Source organism: Crocuta crocuta, unplaced genomic scaffold, assembly GCF_008692635.1.
Source record: "Crocuta crocuta isolate KB4526 unplaced genomic scaffold, BGI_CrCroc_1.0 scaffold397, whole genome shotgun sequence".
Lineage (NCBI taxonomy): Eukaryota > Metazoa > Chordata > Mammalia > Carnivora > Hyaenidae > Crocuta > Crocuta crocuta.
In genome coordinates, this window is record NW_027527387.1 from 120,039 (window position 1) to 142,374 (window position 22,336).

The 22,336-nt window shown below is 35.3% G+C and overlaps 1 long non-coding RNA gene across 1 annotated transcript in view; it reads left to right on the plus strand.

Moving 5' to 3' along the window:
- LOC144221715 (uncharacterized) overlaps positions 1-22,336 on the plus strand; it is a 102,910-nt gene that overhangs the window by 16,514 nt on the left and 64,060 nt on the right. The window lies entirely within an intron of this gene.

The following is a 22,336-nucleotide window of genomic DNA, read 5'->3' on the forward strand; positions in this document are numbered from 1 at the left end:
ATGTCTCATGAAATATGATCCTTCATTTGGTAATGTACAGGCACTTAAAAAAGGTAAAAACCACTCTTTTTGGTATGCTATATAAAACAGCTAGTGGGCTGGGTAAATCCTAATTTAGAAACTCTATCTTACCTGCTTATGTACTTTACAAAATAAACTCTTATTCCTTAATTTTTTAAAAGTTTATTTATTTTGATAGAGCAGGGGAGGGTTAGAGAGAGAGGAAGAGAGATAATCCCAAGAATCCCCCCAGTAAGCTCTTACTTTTAAAAATCTACATTCTGTTCTGGGAATTCCATGCATAATTTTTTTTGAAAATAAATTTTCCCTACTTTATAAAAAGTTTGAGGGCTCTTGGTAATAATTTTAGACCATCATCAAATGGTTTTATTTCCCTTGATTTATTATCGGAACCGTGATGTGTGCATCAGTGCTAATAACTATTAATGACTCTGACACATGGGTTGAGAGAACACATGTAGGGTGTAAATACCCAGGCATTTGTATATTAAATGGCTAAATCACAGAGACTGGGTCTTTTTCCAAATGTCTAGAACAGTTGGAGACAGTTTCAATTAGGTACTTAAATGTACGCCCATTTGTATCTTTGCCAGTGTTGGAGTACTTAAAATGTATCTACAGTAAATTTGTGCAACATCCCCATCCCTGAGCTTGGTATCTGGTGGCTGTAGGGATGTTATGTAAGTTTTTAAACCAAAATTCAAAAGAATATTTTGGCTTCAGACTGAAAATAATGCAAGATTGTTGTTTTCTTACAGAAATTCCTAAAGTTAGAGCCTGACTTGCCTAGGGAAGAAATTCATAATTCAGTAGACCCTGTTAGTTTTTCTGAAGCCCAGAAAAGCTTGAATTTAACTCATATACTTATACCCATCAAATTTTTATTTTGCATTTTTCCCACTGGGGGTCATTTAGCTCTAAAATCTCATTAACCATTTTCATAAAGATATCACAATATACTGAAGGGATTATTGTAAGCATTAAAAAAACTCATTCTGATCACTCATTTTACATTGATTATACCCCTGACTCACCATGGTTACAACACATTCTGTTCTAAATTTGTCCAAAAGGCCTAGAGAAAAGCTAAAGATAGAAAAAGATAACGATACCAGGAAAGTGAAATACACTTTAGTAAACTCATGGAAAAGAGGCATAGGTATTATCATACCAAAGGAATGCAAATGTATTGGGTCCCTCAGTAGAACTAAATATGACATGATTCATAATCTGATTGCCTCACAGTATATATCAATATGATTTCCCTTCTTTTTTCAAAAAAAAATCATTTATTATTGAGAGAGTGCAAGCAGAGGAAGGGCACAGAGAGAAGGGGAACAGAGGATCCAAAGCAGGCTTTGTGCTGATACCTGCGAACTGATGTGGGGCTTGAACTCATGAACCTCAAGATCATGACCTGAGCCAAAGTCGAATGCTCAACCGAGCCACACATGTGTCTCTGATTTCCCTTCTTATGGCTGTATTGGATTGTTTATGGAGTAGGTATCAATTTAATCTAGTTTTAATTTTTTTTCTATCGTAACACTGCATCATTTTGTGTTAAATAAAAATGTGTGCAGTTCATATTGCATTTAAGTTAACCAAAAGAGTAAAGAAAATTTGTCTTAAAATTGTCTTTCTTCTAGATTCTTATGGTCCCTGGACTTCCCTCACACTATTACAGTGATAAAGCTATCAGAAAGCCACACTTTATCTTCTAGCAATATACATTCAGATCTAGGTATGTATGTGTAAGTTGAGAGTTAAGTGTTAATGAGAAAATCTGTGTTGATTTTCAAGCCATTAGAAGGAAATGCAGTTTTTCAACTAGAAACAAAGCTACCAGAAGGACAGGCAGAAGCAAAAGACATGTTTGAGTCCCTGCTGTGCTTATGTGTGATGGATAATTAGTGTCAGTTCATTTTTGAAAATTCAAACTGCTTTGTAAAAAGTAAAATTTATAATTTTGTGGAGTGACTTTTTCACCTTTTTCAGAGCAGTTAGTTTTATGTTACTTAGCTACAACCTCTGCAATACAGTGATTGGAAGTGTAACGTTATGAATGATCATAAATCAGAGAGAGAGAGAGAGAGAAGAAAGTGTCTGATATTGGCCCCTGGAAATGGTTGGATAGTCTTCCCCACCGACCTCAGTGTCTAGTTTTCAAGATTATGTTGACTATAAAATTCAGTCAGTTGAAGAGGATGAGAATCAATTTTCAATTTAAAAGCTTGTCAAGCAGATTACCAAGCAGCTTGGGGGATTGTTTGTTTGTTTGTTTATATTTATGTTTTTAGTCAATGCTAGAATTTATTGGACATAATTAGATTTAAGAAGTTTTATTTTTTAAGAGGTTTTCAGTATTAAAATCAAAGTGCAATGCTTTTGATTTCTTTCTTCCCAATCTCTACCCAGAGGCCTACATGGAATATATGAAGAAAATCAATGTTTTTAAAACCTAAAAATTATTTTAGAAATTCTTCTTTAGTTATTTCTCTGTTCAGTCATAGTCAAAGACAGGGGTCAGCAAATTATGATTCACAGGTCAGATTCAACCAGCCACCTCTTTCTGTAAGGCTCATGAGCTAAGAATGCTTTTGTATTTTTAAATGGTTGAAAGTAATCAAAAGAATATTATCCCCTAAAGTTTTCACTTGAAAATAATAAAAAATTCAAATTTCTGTGTTCATTCTAAAGTTTATTGGAACACAATTATGCTAATTCATTAACAAATTACTGCTGCTTTTGCACTGTAACAGAGACCTGATGTTCAGAAAGCCTAAAATATTGACTAGCTGGCTCTGTAGAAAGGGTGTGCCAGCCTCTATGCTACGATAGTCTTGTCCACTAACTATGCATATAATTTAAGCAAAGGACAAAGTAGTGGGGGAGGGGAGGGGAAGCCCAGCTATTGACGGATAAGAACACGAATAAATTGTTAATAGGCAAGTCTGTCTTATTGATCTGTGACTGCCTGGCCAAGACATAGGAATTTGGTGAAAGAAGTTACAATGAAAGAGATTAGAGTTTATACTGTTTAGACTATATCTGTTTATTCCTTGTATATAATGAGACTGGAATTGGTATCAATTTGATCTGTGGAGTTTCACCTTTCTTTACTAGAACATGTAGTGGCTCATTAATAACCACAATTATGAGTGAGGCTACTTTATAACTTGTAAAGAGTGATATAGCTGTCAAGAATTAGATCATATTTTTAATATACCCATCCATCAAGAGCATTTAATAAGTGGTCTCAATCTTTTTTGATTGTGTACCATCAGCAACAAAATTCATGAAACATAATTTCCAGTCTTTTATTAAAAAACAATTTTATTAAGATATGATTCACACACCATATAATTTATCCACTTATGATGTATAATTCAATAGTTTGTAGTATATTTTCAATCACTATCAGAATAGATTTTAAAACAATTTTATCACCTCACAAAGAAACTCCATATTCTTTAAGTATCCCATTTTTCCACTTCTCCCAGCCCTATGCAATCACTACTATACATTTTGTCAGTATAGATTTGCCTCTTCTAGGCATTTCTTAAAAAAATTCTTTTAACGTTTACTCATTTTTGAGAGACAGTGTGAGTGGGGTGGGGGAGAGAGAGAGAGAGAGACAGAGACAGAGACAGAATCCAAAGCAGGCTCCAGGCTCTGAGCTGTCAGCACAGAGCCTGATGCAGGGCTCGAACCCACAAACTGTGAGCCTATGACCTGAGCTGAAGTCAGACACTCAATGCACTGAGCCATCCAGTTATCCCTAGGCATTTCTTATAAATAGAATCATATAATATGTTGTCTTTTGTGACTAACTTCTTTCACCTAACGTGACATCTTCATGATTCATCCATGTTATAGCATATATCAGTACCTTATTCCTTTCATGGCTCGATAATATTCCATTATACAAATATACCACATTTAATTTATCCACTCATCAGCTAATGGTCATTTGCATTGTTTCCACCTTTTGACTATCATGAATAGTGTTGTCATAAACATATGTGTATGAGGTTTTGTATGAACATACAGTTGTCATTCCTTTTGGGTACATACTTTGTAGTAGAATTGTTGGGTCAAATGGTAACTTTATGTATAATTGTTTAAGGAACTACAGAAACGTTTTCCAAACTGGCTGCACCATCTTACATTTCCATTAGTAGTGTATGAGAATTCAGCTTCTCCACATTCTCATCAACACTTGTTATTATCTGACTTTTTAATTCTAGCCATCTGAGTGGCTGTGAAATGGTATGCTATCTGGTTTTATATGTGTTTATCATATGACTGATGATACTGAACATCTTTTTCATGTGCCTATTGGCCATTTTCTTTGGAGAAATATGTATTCAGATCCTTTGCCCATAATCCATTTTAAATTGGTTAAAATGGGTCTTAACTCATTTTATAAATATATTGTATAAGTATATAAATTATGAGTACATAAATGAAGTCCAACTTATCAATATTTCATGGATCATGTCCTTGTTACTGTATCTAAAAGGTATCACCATATTCCAAAGTCATCTAGGTTTTCTTCTATGTTATCTTCTCAGAATTTTATAGTTTTGTATTTTAAATATGGGTCTATAATCCATTTTGAGTTAATTTTTGTGAAGGATGTAAGGTCTGTGTCCAAATTCATTTTGGGATGTGTGGATGTCACTTGCTCCAGCACTGTTTATTGAAGAGACTATCTTGGCTTCATTGTATTACCTTTGCTCCTTTGCCAAAGAATAGATGAGTATATTTATGGGAAGTCTTTTTAGAGGCTCTGTATTCTATCCCATTGATCTATTTGTCTATTCTTTAGTCAGTACCATGCTGTCTTGATTACTGTAGCTTTATAGTAAGTTTTGATGTTAGATAGCATGAGTCCTTCAACTTTGCTCTTTTTCAATATTTTGTTGGCTTTTATAGACCTTTTGCCTTTCCGTATGAGCTTTAGAGTCACTTTATTGATGTCCATTAAAAGAAAATTGCTAGAATTTTAATTGAGATTGCACTGAATATATAGATCAAGTTAGGAAGAACTGACAACTTCACAATATTGAGTCTTCCTATCCATGAACATGGAATATCTCTCCATTTATATCATCCTTTGATTTCATTCATTAGAGTTTTATAGTTTTCATCAAATAGATCTTATATATATTTTGTTAAATTTTACTGAAGTATTTCATTTGTGGGGAGACTAATGTAAATCATAATGTGCTTTAAATTTCACATTCTTCTTTATTTTTGGTTTATAGGAAAGCAATTGACTTTTGTATGTTAATTGTGTATCCTACAACCTTGGTATAATTGCTTATTGATTCTGAGAGGTTTTCTGTCACTTCTTTAGGGTTTTCTACAAAGATAATTATGTCATCTGTGATCAAAGGCATTTTCATGTCTTCTTTCCAAATCTGTATAACTTTTATTTCCTTTTCTTGCCTTATTGCATTAGCAAGGACTTCCAGTATGATGTTGAAAAGGTATGCCTTTCAATTAGATCTTGCCTTGAACCTGATCTTAGTGAGAAAGTTTCTAGTTCCTCACCATCAAATATGATGTTAGGTATATGTTTTTTGTAGATAGTCTTTATGAAGTTGAGGTGATAGATTACATCAATAGATTTTCAATTATTAAATCAGCCTTGCATACCCAGTATAAGTCCCACTTGGTCATGATGTATAATTCTTCTTATATATTTTTAGATTCAAATTTGCTAATATCCTGCTGAGGAAATTTGAATGTGTTTATTAGAGATTTTGGTCTGTATTTTCTTTTATTATATATAGTGAAGTTTTCATTTCACTTATTGTACTATTAAACTATGCTCTCTCCATTTGTCTTTTAAAATAATTTTTAACCTATTAGTGTTGTCTTTTTGATACAACATTGTTATCATGCCTTCATTTACTTCTTTTTTTTTTAAGAATTTTTATTATTGAAGTATAAATGACATACAATGTCCTATTAGTTTCAGATATACAATATAGTGATTTGACAATTCTATACATTATTCCATATTCACCACCTTGGTTTCCTTCATCAGTCATGGTTTGTTTTAGTTTTGGAACATATTTATAATAACTACTTTGAAGTTTTTGTCTGTTAATTCCAACATCTGATTGGTCTTACAGGCAGTTTTTGTCATATGCATTTTAAAAGATATTGACCATATATTTTTTTGTTGTTAGAAAGTAGACATTTTAGAAAATATATTGTAGCAATTCTGAGTACTGGTGCCCCTCACCAACATCAGGGCTTGTATTGTTATTTGCTTTTCTGTTTAGTGGCTGGCTGGATTTTTTTTTTTTTTTAGTGATGTCTATTTCCTCTCTCAGTATGAAGTCTCTTATGTTTCACAGGGTGGTGGAGGGGGAAAGTGTAGACTTGAGTAAGTATTAGTTACCCTGGGTTTTGGCATGGTTCTCTTAGATTGTCTTCTTCCTGACCATACCCATCTCTTAATTACTAGTAGTGTTGTCTGGTTCCTCTAAGTTTTCAGCATGCCCTGGGACATAAATTGCATCATCATCTGATCCAGTCAAATTCAGGCTTCTTTGAAGGGATACTCTATGTCGGTGCTGAGATTTTTACTGAGCCCGGGAAAACTTCTCCCACATATCTCATCCCAGCTGTCTGTTCTCTCGGACAAACTGTGTGATGTGCAGATTAGCTTTTTATCTCTAATGAATCTATCAACATCTTCCCAATTGCCTTTCACCACCACCTTCAGTGTTTTTGAGAGGATGCTTAGGCTTTAACTTCTCTACAGTCTGTTATAAATGAAGCCAATTACTTGAGGAAGAGATTTGGAGTCCTTTTATATTCTGGTTTCCACTCTGAGCAAACTCACTGAGTCAGAGCATGAGCTGGGGATAGGGACACTGTTGCTTCTCTCTCAGAATGATACTTTCACTGTAGGAGTTGATTGCTTAGTGGAGGTGATGGCAATAGTTTCAGGTCTTCTCAGCTTGCCTCTCCTGGCTTGGAACCGCTGATTAAAAACTACCAATGAGTCAAGACAAGGATGATCTTGGCCCTAGTGTTGCTAGCATGCTGCATGCAAGATAGAGCCTATATCCTGCCAGTGGGTATTAGGTGGAAGAAGGGAATGCCCACCTCTCAACTGTACTCATTCAGAACTTAGCTTCATTAATAGGTAACTGGGGGCAAGATGAGAAATATTGACATCCTGCTTCTCCTGAGATGATAGTCCTCTAGCTGGGATGGGGTGGAGAGGGAACCCTGTGTACCAGTCTGGAAAGTAGTTTTTGTCTCACTGAGCTGTGAGGAGATAGGGAAGAAACAAATATTAGTTCAAATATCATAAATTCTCTTGTTACATAGTTATAGCAAATCCTGAATAAATGTTGCTTTATTTGCTGTATGCCCTTAAAACCATTTCCCAACTTAAATTTTGTTTTAAAATAATATTCACCTGTTTCACTAGGGAGAAATTCTTGGAGCTTCTCACAGTGTCTTGCCAGAAGTGGAATTTGATTTTAATTAATTGGATATCACACAGATACACACACACACTTTACTAATATATTATTATGCACATCATAAATAATTTACTAAAATATAAAATTTTAAATGATGAAATAATTTGAAATAAACTGTTTTTAAGAGGTACTTTATATATATTCATGGTATAAAATGTCTTGCTGCTCTTATCAAAATATTATTATATAATTGTATTGTAAGTGATTATAATTATGCTAATATTTTTAGTGAGAGTAGTATAATTGAAATGCTTCCTTAATCATAAAGTCTTGGATCTCTTTCAGTTTATTTGATAGTTTGTTGTAATAATGCTTTAGCTGGAAAAACACTGACAAAGAACTCTAGATCTAAATGGAAGAAACACATCATTGGATGTACTTACTAAATCACTTTCAATTATATTCAATAGTGAGCCAAAGGCTTTTGTTGAAATTTAACTAGTAAATTTTCATCTTGTTGTGCCCATCACAACTTGCTTTTGTAAACTAAATTAGATGGTTTTGCATTTTTATATATTTTAAATGGGGGTTCAAAAGCCAATGAAATACTTTATTTGAAAGATTTTAAAACCAATTATAAAGTTCTGTTTCTAATTTTTTAAATTGTTCAGATATAAAGATTTGTCAGTGAAAAACTACATTGTTTTGCTTCAAAGAGCGCATAGCATGGGAAACATTTTCAAAATACTGTTTGTATAGCACAATTTATTTTCGGGTCCTTTCTTTTTTCTTTTTTTCTTTAACCTTTAAAGGAGAGGCAGATTAGGTGTGTTCATGTGTTTGAAAAAGCTTGATGGCCAGCATACTACTTAACAACCACCTGTTATCACAGATGTGGTCAGCAAATTTGTCTCTGTAAAAGAAAAATTGTCCAACATCTTTAAATCTGGTAGCTTTCTTAAATGTGAGGTAACCAGTGAACTTCTGATTAAAATTTTAAAATTCACTATCAGCTGCTCTTTACAAAATATTGATAAGATACTATATTTCAATGTCACAATTTTATATAATTACATGACTATATGTGTTAGTACTATATTCACTTGTAACTTTATTATTTTGCTGAAGTACTTATAGTGACCTGGAATCATTTAAAAAAAATTATTCCAGTCAATGTAGCAGTTCTACCTAACATAGTTTTCCTACAGAATATTTTTTCAAGCTAAGAAGCCATTTACTGTTAAGACTATATCTTCTTTATGGGCATTAATGAGGGCACTTGTTGGGATGAGCACTGGGTGTTATGTATAAGTGATAAGTCACTAAATTCTCCTGAAACTATTACTATACTATATGTTAACTAGTTTGGATATAAACAAACAAACAAACAAATAACTATATCTTCTCTGATGCATTTTTTTCTTTATTGATTGACAAAACAGGAACTCTGTGTTTTAGAATTTAGAAGCTTATCCTTAACAAGTGAAGATGTATATTCAAATATTTCAAATAGAAATATTTGGTTCTTGGTTCTTTCTTCTTTCTTTCTGACTTCTTATCAAAATACAATTTCATCATCATTGTTTTTACCTTGCAATATGGCTGCCAAGGGCTTATACTAGGAATAGAAGTATCAGGTCTGCCATTTTCTTACTGTTTGTCTGCATTTACCTTATTAGGTCTGTTTTTATTCCCTGTTTTCTTTGCAGACATCTTTTTAAACTGTTTATTGACTTTGTGAAGTTTATTTCATTAAGATTATAGAATATAATCTGTAAACTCCCTTTCCCAGCACACATAGCTGTAATATGTTGTATCACAATAAAAGCTAATGAATGAGGATGAATATCATGGTTACACCCCATTACCCTCCACTCCATTATAGGATGCTCACTCCTTCTTTAAGACATTCTCCGGTCATATGGACGGACTCATGAGTGGAAGGAATAAGAACGCCACTGCCTCTCTGAACACTGAACACTAATAAAGCCTAACTTGTTACTTTTAGGGAAACAATTTCAAGAGCAGTCCTGATTTTCTTCTGTTTCGAAAAAAATTTCTTATGCATCTCTTAGGCATGCACCTATCTTTGGAAACTTAGGAAAAGTTTCACAACCCAGTGTTGTTGTTTTAAATGTGAACATTCTAAAAACCAATGAGATGTAGCTGTTCTTATTAACACAAGGATTTGCTAACTCATCAAAGGTGTTACGTTTTTTACTGACTTTATATGGCATTCACTATGCACCAGGCATTATTTTAAGCAGTTTATACATCTTATCTCATTTAATCCTTATAATCATCCTGTGGAGTAAGCACAATTATTTTCTTATTTTACTTATTTAACTGAGGCCCTGGAGCTAGGAGGCTGTTTGGTTTCTAACCAGTACACTCAGCTGTCTCTGCCTATTGAATAGTTATTAGAACAGTAGAACCCAAGTTTGGAATGCAAATGGCAAATCAGGTTCCACACTTCTTCCCCACTCTCACGCCCACCAATTCCAAGGTCAAAACTGCTTCATTCTAGGTAACAAGTCCCCCATAGATGGCTCTATTTTCTCAAAATAAGTCTGTAGGTGATGTCTGGGAAAACAAGTGGTAGAATATTATTTTATTCTGGTTAGAATAAACTCTGCTCTTGGGAAAACCAGGGTTTAGGAGATAGAAAGTTCTTATAGATGGAAAAAATGAGGCTCTGTGAACCCGGGTGGTGATTAGACAAATCAGAGGAGAAAGAAAGCAAGTATCCTTTGGAGGTAAAGCAAAGTGGGCTCAATATATTTCCTATATGTTTGGGGGTAGAAGGAGAAGGTGAATAATAACAAAATGACAAAAACAAAGGAGGAAAGATCTGCCAAGAAAATTAGGGGAGTGAGAAGGAAGTGTAATTTTTAACTTATTTTCATTTTTAAACCTTTTCTTGAATTGTAAACCCTCTTTATTATGAGAAACAAATACCAAAATAAAGGTAATTATGTGCAGGACCCCCTGTGTGACCATCACCAACTTCACTCATGGTTAGTCTTATTTCATCTGTGTAATTATATTCCTTTTCTGTCAGAGGTTTTAAAAGAAAAATCTCATATATCACAGAATTCATCCATAAATAGTATATATCTCAAAAAGATAAGCTGTTTTAAAACATGATGTCAGTACCATCATCACACGTAAACAGATCTAGCAAGAATTCCATAATATTACCATATAGCCAGTCAGTGTTCAAGTTCTCTTGACTGTATCATAATTTTTTCCCAATTTATCAGCATCAGATTCAAGATAAGATCCACAAGATTGATATGTGTCTTAAGTCTCTTTAATCTATAGGTTTCTGTTATATTTCTCTCTTGCTTTTTAAAATATTGCATTTTTTTGTTAAAAATGGGTGGTTATTGGGAAAATGAACAATTCAGTGTTGCTCACATTTGAAAGCGCCAGGTGAACATCCAGGTGGAGCTGCATAGGAAACGGCTGGCAGTGTGGGTCAGTTTAGGTCAAAGCAAATTATACTGATTTGGTAAATATTTAAGCCAAGGTTTATATTGGAGCCATGGGAGCAGATGAAATCTCATATTGAGAGGCCATAGTGCAAGAGGACCAATTGAAGAGCTGGGCTGTGGAGGGAGAGTGAGAAAACATGGGGCCAGAACAGATCACGGGAGGAAAGTGCTTCAGGAAAATGTTGTTAACAGTGCCAGTTTCTGAACCAGGACTAAGGAGGGTGACTGACAAATGAATTCTAGTATATGGTTATCCTGGGAGCTCTGACAGTGAGGAGAAGCGATAGCACATTGTTTGGGGAATTGTGTTCCGTTTTACTTGAAAAATACTGGAACTCCGAGCTTGTTTTGGCAAACCAAAGAGAAATACCCAGTGGAGAAGGGAAGACGTGTGGTCTCTCCCTGGTGAGAGAGAGAGACAGTGGTGATGGGAAAGAATCATCGACGGGAAAGGTTTTGGAGGTTATGATTGACCATGGAAGCAAGTCCACAGTAGAGGAGGTGGTACTGGCAATGTGGAAGGGAGACAGGATGGATAAAGGTACAAAGAAACTTGGAGTGTAGAAAAAGGGAAGTTGAGGGAGCCAACATGGAAAGAGTTTTGTGACTGAGAGTCTAGGAAAGTGAAGGTAAATTTTGGGACATGAAGAAAAGTAACTAGTCTTTATTTCTGCTAACATAGTTTTTTTTTTCCTCATAACCTTATAATACCAATATAAAAGATGAAGAGTGGGGAGTTAGGGACTGCCAAATTGATGTCATGTCAGCTTTAGAGTTAATCCTGATGGAAATTCTGTTAGTACAAGTTTCCCAGCTCTTGTAAAATTTCTACCCTACAATAAATGATCTTCTTGACTTTGGGAAATTTTGAAATCTGGAGCAGATTTCACTGTTTGAACACCCTCCACTAAAGAGGAAAAGACTACTATTATAGACTAAATTGTGTCCCCCTCCCCCAAATCCCTGACACCCAGTACCTCAGAGTGTGATTGTATTTGGAGATAGGGCCTTTAAAGAAGGAAGTAAGGTAAAATGAGATCATATGATTGGACCATTATGCAATATGGCTGATGTCCTTGAAGATTGGACCCAGACACACAGAAGGAAGCCTAGATGAAGCCACACGGAGAAGACAGTCATCTATAAGCCAAGGAGAGAGGACTTTAGAAGAAACCAACCTTGCCAACATCTTGATTTCAGATTTCTAGTCTTCACAGTTGTGAGAAAGTAAATTTGTGTTGTTTAAGCCACCCAGCCTGTGGTATTTTGTTATGGTAGTCTTCCCTGCCATACATGTATCCTCTTGTGAAGGTCATTTGCATCCTCCAGACATCAGTGGCCACAACTGCAGGAGTAAAGACAGTTATGGCCTCAGGTACCATTGCACTGGAGAGCATGGAACTGCCCTTCAGCTCTCTGAAGCCATCACAACTCTCTTTGGAGAAGTCATCAGGACACAGCATCCTCCTGGACAGTATGTATTTAATAAAGTGTGGTGCAGTGCGGAAAAAAAAAGGAAATTGATGTGCTTGTTAGAAAGTAAAAATGGAATTTGGAGAGCCAATAAATAAAAGGCCATTTAACAGAGTGCTTTTTTATTAAATGTAGCAATTTGTCATTAGGTTCTTTTAAATTTGCCAGATGATTATCATGCATCACAGAGCATTACTTATCTCTAACATGAGTAATGTAGCCATACTGTGTTATTTTCCTCCTTTGTACTGCTAATTCTGTTTTTCTTTAAGCTTATGTATTTATTTTTAGAGAGAGAGCACATGTGTAAATGCAAGCAGATGAGGGACAGAGGAGGAGAGGAAGGGAGAGAATCCAAAGCAGGTTCCACTCTGTCAGTGCAGAGCCCAAAGTGGGGCATGATCTCATGAATCATGAGATCATGACCTGAGCTGAAATCAGCTTAACCAACTGAGTCACCCAGGGGCCGCTGTACTACTAATTCTTAAGGTTCACAGTTTCCCTCCCAATCTCCTTACTCTCCTCAGATAACATTTTCTTTTTAAAAGATCATGTGAGGGGTGCCTGAGTGGCTCAGGCAGTTGGAAGTCCAACTTTGGCTCAGGTCATGGTCTTGCAGTCTGTGAGTTCAAGTCCCGCATTGGGCTCTGTGCTGATAGTTCAGAACCTGGAGCCTGCTCCAGATTCCATGTCTCCATCTCTCTCTGCCTTCCCCTGATCTCTCTCTCACTCTCTCTCTCAATGATAAAACATCATTTGATAAGGACTGGAAACAAGATAGGGGAAAGCATCTAGAGAATTGCAACAGACAAACACGCTGATACAGTGGAGATAGAGGATTATATGCATTTATCATTTTTGTGGTTATCTTAGAAGGAGTTCTTTAATCAGAAAAAAAGGAATTTGCCAAACTGAAAGGGCAGGAATTAGGATTAGTCAACTGAAAATTTTGATTCTGTTACTTTTTGTTCTTTGTCTTAAATAAAATTTGTCTTCTGTTAAATAGACACATTCCAGTTAGGACTGATAACAAGATTGTAGTGGGACCTTTAGGGCTCCCATTGGGCATAAAGTCAAATGTTTAACATGCATGACTAATTGATTTTGTGGCTACTGATTACCCTAGGAGAGAGCAAGGACCTCCTGGCCAGGCAAAGCTCTGATAAAGATCCATGCCTCAAGCATTTCTGGACTGCTGCAGTGCCTCATCCAGATGAGTTTCCTGATAGAAAGAAACAGAACACTATCCTCCAGATATATATAAATGGTAACGGATAGGCAGAACTGATATACCCTCTGTAGAGGTGGTTATAGAGATGGGAATAGTTTAGATTGGTTATGTCCTCTGAGAAAGCTTGTCATTGTCTCATTTATGAGACAAAAATTAACTGTTCCTTAACTCTACCATTTAATGTAGCATCATTCTAAATATCTTTAGGCTGCACTAACTTCAGATTACACTGATATTGATATCCCTGTGTTCTATTTTACAAGATTCATAGGGATACTATTATCAAGAAACAAATAGGAATTCCTAATCCATGGGCAGACATGATATCAGTAGGCTGGGGCATAAGGAAAGTGTATGGACAATTTGGTATAGAGGAGGTCAGGCATGTTAGTCTCGCCAGAAAAATTTCACATAGAATGGTTAAAATGTGAATAAGTACTACCGCCTCTCATCCTTCAATCTGACAGTTTGGCTATTCTATTTAACTTGCTTCTGATAATTGTGGGAGAAAGCAAGGCATAATGCTGAAATGGGTGTGCCATGATTTATCTTCTGGGATTCATTTCCTGGAGGTATGTTAAGTAGTAAAATTAGTAGTAAAACAGTAAAACTAACTGGGGTACTGCTATGCCTTACTGTTACTAGAGGGATAATTCCTAGTTTAGCCTGTGGGAAGATATCATTTATAAGTTAGTTCCCATTCTGCCCACCATCAAAACACCCAGAACAAACAGAGCCCCATAGCCAGCAGACACACTCCTCTCAGCAAGGGCAAGCAAGGGAGTGGACAGTGTTCCAACTGCAGCTGCCCACTTGACCACCTTGAAGTTTACAAAGTGACCCCTTTTCATTCCTTGGGTCTTTTGACTCTGAACTTGAAGCTTTTCTAAAAGCCACAGCAATCTTTTCTTTGGGGCTAGTTTTGAGTTATCATTTCCTATTTTTTTCTCCAGGGATCTGACCCTGTCTACTTTTCATTTTTCAGGTATTTCCCAAAGATTTGATCCTCCATATTGTTTTCTAGTGTTGTTAATAATTTATTATTTTTAGAAATAAATTTTTTTCTTTGATGAAGGTTGGAAGGAATAGGAAAACTTGCTATCTTGATTCAACAAAAAATGAAAAGTTACTTTTAAAAGGAAATCATAGTTTTTAAGAAGAAAACTCATTTATTTACCCTGGGTGTTAAGCTATCATTTTATTCATGAATGATAGATATTTAAATAAATACATAGATAATTTTAAAAGCTGTTTTCTAGGAAGTCATATACCAAAGTCATAAATACCACAGCTAATAAAACCTGGAGATTCATTTTCAAAGAATACTTTCTTTTTTCCTTCCTCCCTCCCTTCCTCCCTCCCTCCCTTCCTTCCTTCTTTCCTTCCTTTTTTCCAGAGAGAGAGAGAGAGAGAGAGAGAGAGACTGAAATAACGGGCAGGAGAGGGGCAGAGAGAGGGGGAGAGAGAGAATCTTAACCAGACTCCATGCCTGGTGCAGAGCCAATGTGGAGCTTGATCTCACAACCCTGAGATCATGACCTAAGCTGAAATCAGAAGTGGATGCTTAACTGACTGAGCCACCCAGGTGCCCTGACAAATCATATCATTCTAAAGAGGATACCTAATTTATATGGAATGAAAATTATTTTATGTTAAAGAAGATGCCGAATTTATAAGACAGATTAAGATAATATCAAGTTAACCAAATAGATGCTTAAATACCCTTACATTTTCCTATCTATTTTCTAGTTAGATGTTCATGTTATTTTGCAACCTATTCCCCTATCCTTGCTCCATGTTAAAGGTTTTTAGGTAATAACCACTCTAGAATGCCAGAAGTAGCAACTTATTTATTGCTAAACATATACATCCATATATCTATTTGACTCTACTCTGACTACTTCAAAATTTAGAATTAAAGCAGTAGAAATACTTTGAGTACAACAATAATACTGCTGGGGAATAGGAAAGAGACGTTTTCTTACTTTTGGTTGGGAAAGCACCTAGAGAGGAGGATAGACTCTTAGGTAAGGACCAAAAAGCACAGGACCTGGAGAAGAGCATGACCTCAAGAAGGTAGGCCCTCTGTAGAAAGGGAAACATTAGTTCATCATGAACATGCCATGTCTTCCTGACTCCCAGGAGATTAAGCAGTTGCTGAATGGGTGAGCTAAACCTATCTTGCCATTGATAAGTTTGGATATAGGAATATTAAGCTGCAGAAGTTATCACCAGTACGTTAGCAGGGAACTGGCCCCTTGCCTACTCCATCGTGATCATCAGCCCACAGGGACAGAAGTCACTTTGCCTGCCACCTTTCACTTAGTATACCTTCAAATCAAACCTGAACTCAGTCAGTCAATAAACAAAAATAACATCTAAGGGAACCTAGTATCCAGAAATGAAAATTAGGCCAAAAAACCAAACACATAGTGAAGTAGAGCTGTTACATAAGACAGATTAAAAACTCGATTTATAAAATATCAGTATGACTTAAGGGGATCCAAATGGAAACCATTAAAAATACTGTCTGAATTTTATAAGTGGTAACAAAACATAGTTCTTTAATTAAGTGATTTAGTAAATAAATGACTTGAATTAGTGACCTGGAACGTCCAGTAGGAGAATTATCTTGCAATAATTTCCTGGGGCAGCTGTAACAAATTACAATAAATCGGGAGCTTAAAACAATAGGAATGTAGTCTCTTACAGTTTTGGAGGCTTAAAAGTCCAAAAAGTCAACAGGGCCATACTTCTGCTGAAGGTTCTAAGGAGAGAATCCTTTCTTGCCTCTTGTTAGCTCCTTGTGGCTGCTTCCAGTCTTTGATGTTCAATATCTGTCCTCATCATTGCATGGCTTTCTTCCATTTTGTGTCTCTTAGTCTCCAATTTTTTTTCTCCCAATAACAATATCAGTCATTGGATTTAGGGCCTACCTCATCTTCACTTATTTACATCTACAAAGCCCTCATTCCCAAATAAGTTCACATTTCATAGGTTCTGGGGATTATGACCTTAACATATGTTTTAGGGGACACAGTTTGACCCACAATATATTTCAAAGCAGAAACAAAAATATAATGAGATATAAATCATTAGAGGAAAGGTAAGAGAATTAAGATCTCTGGGAAAGTAAACCTAGAAATAATAGTAGCTCTAGTAGAAAGGTAAATTTGTAAATGAAAATAAGGTTACAATGAAAGCTCAGTGTCCCTGAGCTGCAGATCTGAATTTGTAGATTGAAATGTTCGTTCCTGGCCAAATTGATGAGGAGAGACCTATACTTAGACATATCATAGGAAGTTTCTGAGTTCTAAATATAAATAGAAAATATTCCAAACTTTCCGTCAAAAAGAACAAGCTAACCATAAAGGGAAGAAAAATTGTACTGACTTTGAACTTCTCAATTACAACACTAGAAGCTAAAAATCAGTAGAATAGTATCTGAGGACTATTGAGAGTAAAGAATTCAATCTGAGAATCCTATATACAGTTGAGAAATTATTCACCTGTTAAGGCTAAGTAATGATATTTGAGGATATGCAAGTGTTCAGAGAGGAAATTAACAAGAAAAGGCTAATAAAAACAAACAATAAATGTCATAGAATACATCAAAATTCTAAATATGGGAAATCAAAGACATGAGAAAGTGATGAGCAATAATTGTTTATATATTAAATCAGTATTACCTATTCAATTGAAATTCAAATTGATAAAATGATTATAAGTAAAAACCATAGACACAGAAGAGATGTACAATAAGGGATATTCTAATAATAGTTTAAAATTAAGTGTATTAAATTGGGGCACCTGGGTAGCTCAGTCTGTTAAGCATCCGACTTTGGCTCAGGTCATGATCTCACGGTTCGTGGGTTCGAGCCCTGCATCAGGCTCTGTGCTGACAGCTAGCTCAGAGCCTGGAGCCTGTTTTGGATTTTGTGTCTCCCTCTCTCTGTGACCCTCCCCTGCTTATGCTGTCTCTCTCTCTGTCTCTCAGAAATAAATAAAAACATTTAAAAAAATTAAAAATTAAATTAAGTGTATTAAATTATATCGGTGAAACTCAAGAGTTAGTAAAGAGTAGGAAGGGATAAAAAAAAAAGAGTAGGAAGGGATAGAGATGGGAAAGTCAAAGTGTTTATTGGGAGAGGAGAGGAGGTAATAAGGGAAAATGAAATTATTTAAAAATCTCATCTTATTGGGGAGGAGTAGAAAAACATACTGTCTTTGTGGCATCTTGTTTTCAAATAGTAGTAGAGATGTATATGCCTCTTATATGACCAGAGGAGAGAAAAATAATTTTAATAAAAATTTTAAAAATAGAATAACTTTCAAATTAATAAGACCAAAAAATTGAATGAGGTACAACTTGATCAATCTGATAAACAAGATAGAATATCAATATAAAATAGATAATAAGTAGAATAACATGTTAGAAAACTGAACTAAAATGTCATTGCACTAAATATAAATGGAATTTCTCCACTGAAGGGCAGAGAAGATCAGATTGAGTTAAAAAGTAAACCTAGTTGTAAATTCTTTATAGGAAACACATTTAAAATACTAAAGAAGTGTTGAAAATATAGAAGTGGAAAAAGAGATACTAGATAAACTAAAAAATTGTAGACAATATAAGATAATGTAGAATTTAGAGTAAAAACACTAAAAATATAGAGGTAATTTTGTAATGGAAAAGATACAGTCGGGGCGCCTGGGTGGCTTAGTTGGTTAAGCGTCCGACTTTCGCTTAGGTCATGATCTCACAGTTCGTGGGTTTGAGCCCCGCGTGGGGCTCTGTGCTGACTGCCAGCTCAGAGCCTGGAGCCTGTTTCAGTCTGTGACTCCCTCTCTCTCTGACCCTCCCCTGCTCACGCTGTCTCTTTCTCTCTCTCCTAGAAATAAATAAAAACATTAAAAAAGAAAAGATACAGTCTATGAAAAATGCACACTCATAATTCTCTGTGAATCAAACATAATAGATAAATATATAAAGCAAAACCAATCAGATACACAGGGACCTTTTTAAAAATGAAGTTACATTGTAAGACTTTAATACATGATTGGAAATATATAACTTAAAAATGTGATGTAGTGGATAGAATGTGTGTGTACTTATTTTCTAGCTCTTTAATAGAAAATAAATTTTGTCTCATATATTTCTGAAGAGATTTGTAAAAATTGATTATACTACAACTATAAGGAACACCTTATTAATTTAAAGCAATATCTTATAGTTCATAGTCTTTTCTTATCATCCAGTAAAACCAGAAATATGTTAAAAAGAGTGACTCAAAATACCGTAACTCTTGAAAATGAAATATCTTATTCTTTGGGGCACCTGGGTGGCTCAGGTGGTTAAGTGTCTGATTTCAGCTCAGATCATGATCCTGCAGTTTGTGGGTGTAAGCCCCAGGTCAGACTCTGTGCTGACAGCTCAGAGCCTGAAGACTGTTTTGGATTCTGTCTCTGTCTCTCTCTCTCTTTGCCCCTCCCCTGCTCACATGCTCATATTCTCTCTCTCTCTCTCTCTCTCAAAAATAAATACATAAACAATAAAAAAAATTTTAACTTCATAAATATTTCCTTTTTAGATAAACCTTACTTCAAAGAGGAAATCAAAAGAAAATTTATAAACTTTTAGAAAGCAATGAAAGAATGCTTCATTACACTTTACAAAAACGTGAGACCCAGTGAAAACTTAGAGGAAAATTTAAAACCTTAAATTTTTTCACTATTAAAGAAAAAAATTAATACACTAAGCAGTTCTTACTGCAGTATTTAAGTGGGCCCAATAATACACGGCACTCCTCCTTCTTCACCAATAAGAGAAAGTAGTAAGACAGATGATATCTAGTATCACAAAATATGACCTTGATCACTTCCCATCTTATTTGGTTGGCCAAAGCAAGTCATCTAACCATACCTGAATTGAAGAGGAAGTGCATTCTTACCATTTATCCACAAGTCGAGAGAACAGGAATATTTGTGAAGAGCCCTAAAGACATCACAGTTCTCATTCCCAAATGTTACTTGTCTAGAATTTAGATGTCTGTGTAATGAGCTCTGATAGTTGTTTTGTTTTGTTTTGTTTTGTAATACAAGTGTCCAACTTAAGCTTTGATTGTGGACACATCCATTTCAAAGAGGCATCCACTTCAAAGATGACTATATCAGGTAAACACACAGACAGCCACAGGATAAAGTCAAGAGCCTAGCCCTCCCTGCACTGAGTCTCCTTTGTTTTAAAGATCTTGGTTGATTTTTATAACTGACCATTTGGGTTACTTGTCTTTTCCCTATACTTTAAATTCCTGCCTCATGCTTTAAATTTGCCAATAAAGAGTGATCCCACAAAACTTGACTGCCATCCTCAACCCCAGTAAAACCAGACCCCGTGGCCAGTGTGTGCATAAGAACCACAGTGTGGGTCCAGCCATAACATTGATTTGGAAAAGGGGAGAGGTCTGTGGAAAGCATATTCAGGCCCAGGTGAGTGAGTGCCCCCATACATTTCTAGCCTATAGCATTATTATTAATAAGCTGAGTCCAGCAAAAAACAATGGCATGTTCATATTCACCTTCCCAATCTTGAAGCCAATTTAATATAAAAGTAGGTGAAATAGGATTTATATGTGCCTTTAACCATTGAAAATTTCAGCCCATTAACTCTGAGCTTCCTTTCAACATACTTGAAGCTCTTTGGGACTGATAGGTGAGTTGGAAAAATCTAGACTTACACAGATTTCTAGGCATTAGTGGGTGAAGCATCTGGTGAGATAGTAACAGCAATGAAATTTCTGTATATGTGTCATTATTAGGTTGTTAGTAATGTAGTGTATGTATACCTCACGACTAATGGAACCTGTAAATAACTTCCTTGGTTAGAAAGTACTGGTCTGAATACGTTATTTTATGATGTAGGTATTTTTATTTGGTGATCGTTTGGTGATGTACAGTATTTCTGTTGGGGGGCAGCTCTGTATCTTATTGAACTAATAAGCAGGGCTTCTGTGAAACATAGCAGTCAAATCATTAACATAGTGTTTTTATATTGTATATTTGCATTTATATTTGCTACCCAGTGAGTTAAAAGATTATGCTTATACTGGGGTGCTAAACTGTTAGAAAAAAATTATTAGACTCTTAGAAAAGAAAGTTATGTCTGATTCATCATTTAAAATGCCAACAAAACACATCCTGAATAACATTTCAGTTAATAAAGGAAAAAATTCACAATTTAAAACTGTACACTGCTAAACAAACTTTGGAATATAAAAAGGATATTGTAGAACATTTGTGTTGATTCTCTGGAGAGCATATTTTCTTTTTTTTTTTTTTTTTACTTTTTAAGTGTTTTTTATTTATTTCTGAGAGAGAGAGGTACAGCGTGAGCAGGGGAGGGTCAGAGAGAGAGAAAAGAATCTGAAGCAGGCTCCAGGATCTGAGCTGTCAGCACAGAGCCCAACGTGGGGCTTGAACCCATGAACCGTGAGATCATGACCTGAGCTGAAGTGGGACACTCAACCAGCTGAGCCACCCAGGCGCCCTTGGAGAGCACATTTTCAAAGACAGCACAAAGAACTCCAGGACTATGTTCTTTGTCTTAATAGTAAGACTTCCCTGATTCACCAGTGACAAAATCATCCACTATCTCTTTGAGCAAAAAAATAATTAAAAAAAAAATTCCTTAATTGAAAATAGAATAGACATAGAAACAATCCACCATACATAATATGTATACCAAGAACTATGATTTTCATTTTTCTCTCTGTCTCCTCTCTCTATTGATTGAATAATTCTTTTATTATTGATTCCTTTATATTTATATAATATGTAAATATATTTATTGTTTATTAAATAACAATAAGTTCTGAAAATTCCAAAGTCATTTCAACTTAGCATTTTCCTCTACCTTGTATTAATATATCAGGATATAATTGATTTTCTTATTTCCTTGGATGCGAAACATCTTATATAAAGTCTTACAAAACCATTGATTAGTTTTAATTCACTTCAACTCAGAATTTTTCTAAGCTCAGTTTTCTCTCTCCTTTTCACCATCTGTGTTATTTTTGGAATTCTTAAAATGTTTGGAAGATCTTTACAAATATCCCTCTTTAGCATAAAACCTTCCCCTCATTGTTCCCTCCTCTCCTAAACCTGGGGCAGACTGTTGTGTTTGATCCTCTGTTTGCCAAAGGTACTCAGATTATAATGAGTATTTAAGCCAAGCATGTTATTTGGAATGCTCTAAATAAATGTAAAACTACTAATAGATTTTTATAAAGGTGTGGTTATCTAATACCAAAGGGACAATGGAACCAAAAAAGTGCCTTGCTGGAAGGAAATAGGCCCATGAGTTCCTTAAACGTGTATGTTTGCTTATGATTACAGAGTGAGTACATGGTCATTGTGAAAAGTTCCAGAAAGAATAAAAAGACAATAGAAATAATAACTTCCTCACCCAGATATAACAATATTTTGATTAAGTTTTGTTTTCAAATAGACTGTAAGCTGCAATAGACTTCCATAAGACAATAAAATTAAATGTCTTTGTCTTTTTTTTTTCCCCCTTTTGGAGACTCTAAAGAACAGTAGTAAGCAAAAGAGAAAGGAATGAGCAGGAAGAGGCGAAATTAAAAGCCACCATCTATTAG